The sequence below is a fragment of the Pteropus medius genome, unplaced genomic scaffold (genome assembly GCF_902729225.1).
Source record: "Pteropus medius unplaced genomic scaffold, Ma_sr-lr_union100, whole genome shotgun sequence".
Classification (NCBI taxonomy): Eukaryota; Metazoa; Chordata; class Mammalia; order Chiroptera; family Pteropodidae; genus Pteropus; species Pteropus medius.
This window is the reverse complement of record NW_024342647.1, coordinates 2108090-2118540: the sequence shown is the minus strand read 5'-3', so window position 1 is coordinate 2118540 and position 10451 is coordinate 2108090. Positions and strand designations below refer to the sequence as shown.

The 10451-nt window shown below is 42.3% G+C and overlaps 1 pseudogene; it reads left to right on the top strand.

The window, feature by feature from the left end:
* The first annotated feature begins 2507 nt into the window (after positions 1–2507).
* On the top strand, positions 2508–2626 carry LOC120605839 (uncharacterized; annotated as a pseudogene).
* The last annotated feature ends 7825 nt before the right edge of the window (positions 2627–10451 follow it).

The following is a 10451-nucleotide window of genomic DNA, read 5'->3' as shown; positions in this document are numbered from 1 at the left end:
GACATGTTGTTCCCCAACCTTGAAGTCGGATACAAACCCCGTGGACAATAACAATGTGGTAAAGGGGAAGCATACTTGCTTTCTCCTATGGGGAATGAAATCTAGGTAATGAATTGCTTTACTTAGCATGCAAAGGCTTATTATAGCCTTTATTTTTGAAATGTCATTGGACACAATAGAAGCAAAAGGCTCTAGGGATGAAGTACCAAGTTATTAAACTCATTATCCCGAGGCTCCTAATAATATTCCCTTCTCCACTCTTGTCCCGTTGTTATAAGGGTAGAGATAGTATTTTGTGGGGAGGAAGATTAAAGTGGGCAGGGGGCCTGGGCAGGTTTGATTTATTAAACCTCGGTAAAAGAATTTTCTCTTGAGATAAACTTAGAATGGGACTCAGTCTGGCTCTACAGAGCGAGGGATATTCTATAATCAATAAAGTCCCATAGGATTACATTTGGTCCATATTTTTCAGGTAACCCTATGATTTCCAAAGGTCCACAGGGATGGGGACCCCAGCCACTGTATCAGAAGGTATCAAAAAGGTGGCTGTAACCACCAAGTATGTGCAGCGTAGTGTTTGCATTTGGAGGAGGGAAGCATCACCTCGTCCTTCGGAGAAAGGCTCCGCCAGTCTTCTCTCCTTTCCTGCTCAGGTACAGGCAACAAGGACCAACAGACAGGGCCTACTGGACAGTGACGGGCAGCATGAGAAATCCCCAAGTATATGAGAAGTTCCGAAACACTTTCATTGACACAGTGTCAGCCACATATTCCATGAGTCCTGAAGGTCTCTGGACGGGCCTTTTCTTCTTCCTTGTGCTGCTTTATTTTGGTCCAGGAAGTGCCTTCTGTTTAGGAGATGCATTTAATGCAGGGATGGGCAGACACTGCAGGCTGGGTTAGAGGAGGCAGGGACCCGCAGCCTGGCTTCCTGTGGGCCAAGGGCGGGCAGCACCACATGTGCCTTTAGGCTTTTTCTAGGTGGCCCAGGGCTGTCCCTAGGAAAGGAAGCTAGAATTCGAAGCAGATCCTTTAAGATGAACTATTAAATGTTTTGTTTTTCTGAAACGGGCCTTACAGAGTAGACTAATGGTTAAAAGACAGGTTCAAAAGATAGCCTGCTAAGGTTTGAATCCTGAAGCTGCCACTAACCGCCTGTGTGGCCCAGGCTTCGGTTCCTTCAACTGAACATGGAAATCATAATAGCAACCTACTTTTGTGAGTTGCAAGCATTAAATAAGTTAATTCATCTAAATTATTTGAAACAGTGTTCTTAGTAAGTTCTATTAAACATTTGCTTTTTATTAGTTATTTCCTTGCGCATTGTTCCTTGATAGTAGTTGGCTGGAGTTTGGCAAGACCAGGGTACAAAACAATCCTCCAGAAGAAGTTATTACACTTGAATTATACTTACTAAATTTTGTGAGTATGATTTTTCCATAGATTATTAAATCAGAATTGATTTGCAAATTTTAGACTCTGTATTATCTTGAATTTCACTCAAGAGACATGTTGAGGTTCTCTTCCTCATAATCAACACCAATTAAATGATGGTCCTTGAAAACAGAAGCATAAATGGGACCCTAACGCCTAAATTGGTAACAGTCCATCCGTCTGCGGACATATGGGCTTTCATTGCAATTTATTTCTTGGAAAGTGATTCATAATTAAACCATTTTACTTGCCTAGAAAATATTTCAACTTGTGTCGACTTGAGTCACAATATTTGGAAAGCATCACTTAAAAAAACAAAATTGTGCTGTATTCCAGGGAACTAAGTTTACCTGACGTAGTAACAACAGAGGGGCGGACTACTGACCGAAGGGTGTGGCCAGTCATATATTTAGTTAGACCTTAGAGGTACCTAAATCCACATTTTCTTAATTATCATGATAATTAGGCCAATGTCTGGATTTAGGCTACATAATGTGGGTAACCGGTGACAGAGCCTTTTCCTGGGGGCAGATTTACACTCTCATGTTGGCAAAATCAACTGTTTGCTTTGTGATTGTGGGAACATTTGGAGAGAAACATTAATTTTCCATCCATTAACTTTGGTGGATATGAACACCCCAGAGGGAAAAATGTGTGAAGTCGCTTAACGACCTTTTGGCTGTTAGGAAGGTAAATATGTTTTGAAAACATTTTTCTTTGCAATAGGAAAAAAAAAATGGAAAAGGAAAAGCAACTATTCAATCAGGGAATATTCTCTTTCAGAGGTTTCTATAACTGTGTGCACCACCTCAAAATGCAGCATTTTTCTGTAGGCATGACCTATTGGGTTTACTTACTAGCTAGGTATAAATTAACCCAAGAGTCCAAATACCAACTAACGGGACTGCTCTTTTTAATTGTATGTTATTCTCTTCTATAAGCTAGATACATGATGTTACTAATGACTGAGCGAAGAAGAAAATTGTGGGTTGAGAAGAGAGAAGAGAAATAAGTGGATGAGATAATGAAAAAGATTTTATTTTTGCACCTCAACCTTTAAAATAGCTAAAGCTGTCTACGGCCATGCTACCATGAACAAGCCCAATCCCGTCTGATCTCGGAAGCTAAGCAGGGTCGGGCCTGGTTAGTACTTGGAAGGGAGACCACCTAGGAAGGCCAGGTGCTGTAGGCATAAAAAATTTAAAAATAAGGGATTGTAAGATGACAAAGGTCCATGCAATCTGTGAGGTCAACCAAGGGTTGCCTCATCTAAAAAAAGAAAAAAAAAGAAAAAGAAAAAAGAATAAAAAATAAAAGTAGCTAAAGCTAAGTCTGAATCAATAGGACCTGGTCTCAGAACTGAATTTGTGTATATTGAAAGAGAAGCTCTGATGGGGGACGATGGGTTGATGGAAGAAGGTCAAATGACTTCCATGTGTTGGGATGGAACTGACCAAGGTGGAGGTAAAGCTGCATAATCCTGAACATGTGTTTATTCTACCCACAAAGAACAGAGCGCTATCGAACAGCTGTTGCACACTACGCCCCATGCCTGACATGAATGATACGCAGCTGATGAAGACAGATGTGGCCCCCGGTCTCCTAACGCTTACAGTTCAGTGGAGACCATGGAAATTAAATAACTAAACACACAATAAAATAATAACAATTAAGACGAGTGCTGCAGAGAAGAAACTGTATGAGAACAAGGGTCGGGGAGGCCTGGCCTAGCGTGGAGATGGGGAGTGCGTCCATGAGGAAGGGATGTGTGATCTGAGGTCGAGGACTTCTTAAGTCAGATTGATGTGTGGGGGTTAGGGGGAGAGAGGGCTGGTGAGAAGAACCTGAAAGCTCCAGGGAAAGGGAGATCCATGCGAAGGCACCGGGGAAGGAAGGAACGCTACACGTGGAAAATCCAGGAGGCGGAGGAGAGAAAGAAAAGGGAGGAGAGTGGGTTGAGAAGGGGTGTGAGAAGGAGGTCACCCCAAGATTGCGAGGTGCTGTAGGTCGGTCAGGATGAGAATCTGGAATTTGGAGACTTGGGGGATATTTAAGCAGGAGAGAGACATAATCATAATGGAGTGCTGAAAAGAATTCGCTGGTTGCAGTGCAAACGATGACTCCGAGGGAGCGATGGCTGGCATGAGAAAGCTGGTTAGGAGGTTGCTGCACGGTCCAGGAGAGACACGATGGTTTCATGGACAGGAAAATGGCAACGGGGATGGAGCCAAGTAGAAAGATGGATATTAAGAGAAATTTAGGACCTAGTGCCAGCAAAGGGGAGAGAAAGCCCCCACCTCCACCCTGTTCCATTCTCCCAGAAGTAAAAGTCGGTTTTCTTTTCAAAACTGAACACATCAAGGACTTTTACCTCAAGCCTTTTCCTTACACGCAAGCCATTCTGCACACGGCCACCACAACGCATCAGGAGGCAGATGCTCAGCACACTAAATAACAACTCACTTTCGGTTTTCTTTGGCTTTTCTAGGTTTGTACAAAATTAAAAGTCGACTCCTTGTTATCAGGAATAGCCAGGAAATACGAAGCTCTGGTAAACAGAGCAATGTCAAGCTTGCCATATGACACTTACTGATTTTCAGAGATGTGGCACACAACATGTCAGAGTAAGAACAGTGAGAGGCAGAGCGACAGGACTCTGTCTGCGGCCCCATCGTGGTGCTAGATGTGAAACCTTGGATCAGTCACCAGACTCTCAGGTAAGAGAGAAGTGGAGAACGTGGATTTGCGGAGTCAAACAAGCATGGGTTTTGTCTGCTCGTTTATTTGTTTACTTGTTATTTGTTGGTTCATTTGTTGCTTTTTGTTCTGTATCCCACATATGAGTGAAATCACATGATTCTTGTCCTTTTCCTTCTGACTTATTTCACTTAGCATAATATTCTCAAGATCTATCCACGTTGTCCCAAATGGCAATATTTCATCCTTTTTAAGGCTGAGTAGCATTCTATTGTGGTAAGTGGGGTGGGAGAGGATGAAGGGGGTAAGGGAGTCAAATATATGGTGACAGAGAGACTAGACTTCAGGTGGTAAGCAAACAATATAGTATACAGATGTTATATCATACAAGAAAGCTCTACACCTGAAATTTCTGTTATTAACCAATGTTATCCCAATAACTTTAATTTTAAAAAAATGACTACGCGTATGAAACACTGCTCTAATTTTATAACTGTGCGAGCTTGAGCCTTCTCCTTAACTGCTCTGAGACTCAGTAATCTCATCTGTGAAATGGAGATACAAATGCTCACTTCACTTGATTACAGCCATTAAATGCAACTACACCTGTGAAGTGCTGAGCCTCTAAAAATTATTTTTCTATGAGTTGTTTTCTCATCTGTTTGCTGAAGATAGCAATACTTTTCCTACTTTGAGGAGTTGTTAAGGTCCTAAAAGTGAATGCATGTAAAGAAATGATGAGTGATTCATCCTTATTACTATTGGTATGCTATTATTTTCAGATAAACACTGGAGCTGAGCTTCTTTGATTTTTTTTTTTTTTTTAGCAAATAATCAAGCACTCCAGAATTTTGTGGTTCTTTCAGTCTATTGCTAAAGCACAGCTGTACTGTAGAAGTGGCTACAGAAGGTTTGTGGAATTGAGTTAAATCCACACTAACCCCGGGGCATATCACAGAATCTATTTTCTCAAGATAAATCCAGGTTATCAGCTTGTTGACTTGTAACCTTTTTTTTTTTTTTCATTTTGATACAAAACCTGAATGTAGACAGGGCAAATGCATTCTTGCCAGGTAATAAAGGGTTTAGGTTATAGAATGGCAGGTGAACTAGCTTTTACTTTTTTATTGTCCATGTGCAATTACTATAGTCTATAAAACGGTTCTACTTAATATGTACCTTTAGATGTGGATGTATCTAATTTATGATTTAGTTTTATTTGAAGATTGGTTGAAGGGACTTTTTTGACAATTAGGTAGAACTGGGGTCACCATGTGGATAGATTCGAAAGGTACCGACCGCGTTGCCCAATTATCCTTCCCACAGCCATACAGTGTCTGGAATTTAATCATTAAAATGAATTCCTTTGGGTCTTGACAGGATTTCAGGGATAGAAGTAATAAAATGCAAGAGCTGAAAGTACCTTAGAGATCATTTGCTCCAACTTCCTTATTTTATAGGTGAGCAAACTGAGACCCTACAAGAAGGTCTTTCCTTCCCTCCAAGGTCAAATGCTAAATTAGAGACCCAGCCCAGTCTAAACATCCAGTCTCTTGGCACCCTGTCTGGCAAGAGTCTTCCTGACCAAACAACTTTGCTGATGCTCAGAGGTCCCAAGAAGCCGAGAGAAGCCTCCGTCTGCATTCATCCCTGGGAAAGTCAGAACTTCAGCTTATTCTTTGACTATTTTTGGTGCCCCAACTGCCCTCAGGATGAAGTAGAGATGCTGAGGTTTTATGTTTCTTTAAAAGAGAGAGCCCACCTTGCTGAAACATAAAAATTTTAAAAATCACAAATGTAACTTTTATGAAGGAGACTATCTGGCAGAAAATTCATTCCCCTGAAGAGGAAATGGGATTAAACAAGTGATGAGGCAAAGGCAGTGACCATTTTTAAACTGAGAAATGGACGGGTTTGTGCTCTGCAGAACGAAATGGCAGGTGACCTGTTATCAAATGTAGAAGCACATTTCTTTTGTGAGTGCGAAAATGTCGTCTTGCCCGTGCATCTAAGATGAAGTGGAGAAATACGAAGACTCTGCCAGTAATTGAGCGGGGAGCGGAGGCTGTACCAAGTACCAACGGCTAAGGCACTGAGCACCTACTGTGTGCTAAGAATTCTGCGTGTAGGACCTTTAATCCTTGCATCCACGCTATGATGTCCACACCCTTATTATCCCCATTTCGCCGATGAGAAAACTGAGGCTCAGAAACTTGACCAAAGTCACGAAGTTAATGGAAGCCAGAAGAGGTTGTAAAACAAGGGCAGTCTGATTTCCCAAACCCCAGTGATCTGAACAGCATCCAAATCAACAGTCATGCAGCCCCCAGTCATTCAACTCTGAGGCCCGTTGTAACGAACCGTTCCATTCTTAGCTAAGCCTCAAAAAATTCAGTCTCAGTTTCTTCATCTCTTAAATGGGTATTATGGAGACAAGAATGAGACCAGGAGTGCGAAAACATTTATAAGAGCATTGAGTGTGGTGCACTTAGGACCTTTAATAATCACCATTATCATTCTGCGGTATTTGTGGGCACACCTCACTAAGAAAGAGATTGACATAGAAAATTGTGTTTTTGTGTACATCTGAGGATAAATTAGAAAGTCCTTTGAAAGGCTTTTTACGATGGCCGTTAAGTAATATAAGTAATGGCTTCCGGAGGAAGAAAATGTACATCGAGATATTATTAAATAAATTTTAAAAACATTTAAGAACATTAAAAATATCCAATTTATAATTGCATTAAGGAAAGGAATTTTTGTTTTCCTTGTTAAACAGACTGACCAGTAGATTTCAAAGGAGAGGGCCCTGGGCGCGAAGGCGCCTTGGCTCTGCTCCCAACCCACCGTGTGACTTGGAACAAATCGCACTGCCTCTCTGAACCTCGGTCCTGTCATCTCTCATTGCATCAAATGCTTATCATCTCTGTGCCGGCCCAAGTTCCACATAACGTACCAGCACTTTCTGCTGATCTCTACTTAGCCTGAAAGGGTAGCAGGCAAGTGGTCCCATTCATTTAACACATATCTGTTTGTCACCATTGCAAAAAAAGGCACCACGTCAAGCTCTGAAGGGGTCCCTGAGATAAAAGGGACAGTGGCCGGTTGTGCAGCTTGCTCGTGCGGAGGGACTGAAAAGCCCTACAAGAGAGCCACTGACTGATCTCCTGTCTGTGGTCATTTTCAGTAAAAATACAAAAAAAAAAAAATCTGTCAATTCATCTTCCCCCTTGTTATTTCCTTTCTTCCCAAAGAATTGAAAGGCAAGACCAAGGAACAGCATTTCCAGGGGAGAACTGTTAAGCAAGGAAGAAAGAAGTGTCTCTTGCCTGTTCCAACCTGCAGAGAGCTTTGCCGTCTTCTCGGCAGGTACAAGAGGGAGCAGGCAGGTGCGCGGAGCACAGCTGTACCCCTTGCTTCGAAAAATCATCCCTAAAGTCATCAGTCACGGTGGACCCGACGAACCATAGATCCTGTTTTTTCAGGCGTCACCAAGTCCGGGGTCCCTTCCCACCTCTTTTCCTTCTCTCTTCATCTCCTTCTTTTCAATTTCCTCCTTTAATTCCCTGCTGCTGCCTTCTTGCTGTGTTCACTATCCTTTGTAGTATCCTCCTCTCTCTTCCTCCTTCTCTCCCCCTCCCTTCCTTCTCCCCTTGAATTTTGCATTTCTATTCTTTTCCCTTTCGATTTCTTCTATCTCGGTCTCCTCATTCTCAATTTGCCATTGTCTTCTTTCCTTCTCACCAACCCCAAAATATAATTGCCGCTCCCTGTTATACTGCTGCATTTCTTCAAGTGATGCTTAACCTAAGGTACTTATCGTTGAGGGCAATCAGTGAGTCAATATGGTAATTTGTTAGAAAGTATTTCCTTTATTATTGATACTTCAACTGGCATCCTTTGACTCTCTAAGATATTCTCCGTGCCATAAAATTGCACAATGCTAAAGCCTCTTCAGTCTCCCTTACTTACAAACATCTTTCTCACCCTCAATACATTACATTTTGTGAATGCAGACACTCCACAAATTATGGCCACATTGAGTCTCCTAAGGCAGGAGGAAAGTTCAGGTGTTCTCAAACTATGAAATATTAACCTGGTCTATAATTACTACTGTAATTGTGGGCAATGGCATGCAAGTACATGTGTGTATTTGCTATTTTCTTCTTAGAAAATCAGTTTGCGGGCCTCTCCTTTCCAGAAGTTGCGAGCGGAAAAGGAAAGTGGGGATTCAGAGATCTTACATGACAGCTTCTATTTATTGATATACTCGGGGTTAGACACTGACAAGTAAGCCCCATATAGATTATTGTATTTAACCCTCACGATTATCCCATGAATAGATATGCTTATTATTCTCATTTTACGGATGAGAAAACTAACACTTGAGGAGGTTAGAAACTTACCTGGGGTCAAACGACTAGAGGATGACAGAACAAAAAGATGGTCACCCCTGCAGATGGGACAAAGCACACCTGGAGCAGTGTTTGAGTTGAGTCTAACACCCTCCCTGTGCATCCTATATCCAAGAGTCTCTAGCACTTAACCGTTCTTCTCTTATGTGGAGCCAATTAGTTCCCAGGACTCAGTCTTTCCATTGGCAACACGGAGTAAAGAAACTGAACTTACCTCGCAATAATATTGAGTGCTCGCTGGTAACACATGGCCTGAAATGACCAGACGTTCCTTCCTTTAGCCACAGAACACCCACAGGTGGATTCAAACCTACACATCTTAGCTGACCGGGCCAATATCTGAAAAAGTCTTTGAAAGAGGACAACCCAACAACGTTGGCCTAGAGCCTGAATCTTTCTCTTCTCTCTTTAAGCGCATGTGCATGCATGTGGGGGCAGGGGGTGTATGTGTGTGCAGAGACAACACAGACGCACTCATGAGAGACAGAGAGACAGACAGACAGAGAGAAATAGAGAACAGAGCATCTGGTAACCCAGACTTCTAATTTAAAAAATGACTCTCATTGGTTGCCAGATGGGAGGGGGTTGGAGGGCTGGGTGAAAAGGGGGAAGGAATTAATATGTAAAAATTGCCAGTTATAAAAATAGTCATGGGGATATAAAGTATGGCACAGGGAATATAGTCAATAATACTGTAATAACTTCATATAGTGTCAGATGGGTATTAGACTTATTGAGGGATCACTTTGTAAATTCTATAAACGTCTAACCTCTAAGGTGTACACCTGAAACTAATGTAAAGTTGTATGTCAATTACAACTGAGAAATTAATTTTTTAAAAGGACTACATTTACTGAATGGTATGTACTAAGAACCCTGCTAGAATTTTTTTAATCCATCGTTACATTTTATCTTTAGGATGACCCTGCAAAGGAAACATTATTCTCCCCATTTTATACATTATAAAACTGAGGCTTAGAGTAGTGAAGCAACTCTCCATAGGCCAAGCAGAACACCACTGGGTCCCGGGGAGAGCCGGTCACCCCACTCCTCTGTCTCGACTCAGAGGCTGCAGCGAGGTGGCTCGTCTTCGGGTTGAGAAGCCACCCTCATAACCTTCGTGTTCCTGCCCTAACTTCAGTCCAGGGTCTTGGGATTCAGAGAGGTTAACCGAATCACTGAAGGTCACGTGCCAAGCCCAGGCCCGTTCACCCCCACGTACACACTCCTATTTCGACTTTCAGGGATTGAAGAGAAAGTAGAGGGAAGCTGAAAACAAGCTTTGGTTGTTTTTAATTTATCATCTTTGTCTGAGGATTTTTACTTAACCCTGATATAAGCATGTTTTCCCCTCTTCCCTGCACCTGGAACTGGAAACCAAGATCAGGGGAATGGGAGGCGATCTATTAAAAACGAGATCCTCGCTCCTTTATGGTCATTAAAAGCAATAAATATTCTTGCCCACAATGCTAAAAATCTCAAATAGCCAGTGGGTCAATACTGTTTCCCTGATTAGGAGGGTAATAAATCTTTATTCCTTGTGAGTCAAACTAAGGAAGGGGTTTTATTCATGAATTCCGTGACCTGGTACTGTGACATTTTCTAAACAAACAAGTCTGGAATGAAGAGTTTCACCACCAAGTGTTCTCGTGCCCCGTTCCAGCCTGCTCTCCCAGCAAAGCTTCTGTCCTGGCAACATCTTTTTATTAATGTAACAGCAGCTTCCCTCTCCTGGGCCAAATGGCAGAAAGGTGTGGGGCATCACTCTTCCTCCTCGCCATCCCCGTAGCCCCGATGCACTGCATCCTCCATTCTGGTGGAAAACAGAAGGATTTGAGTCTGGACCTCCCAAGCTCTCTTCTTTCTCAAAGGCTGTTGCTTCACATGAAGGACACTGCTGTGACC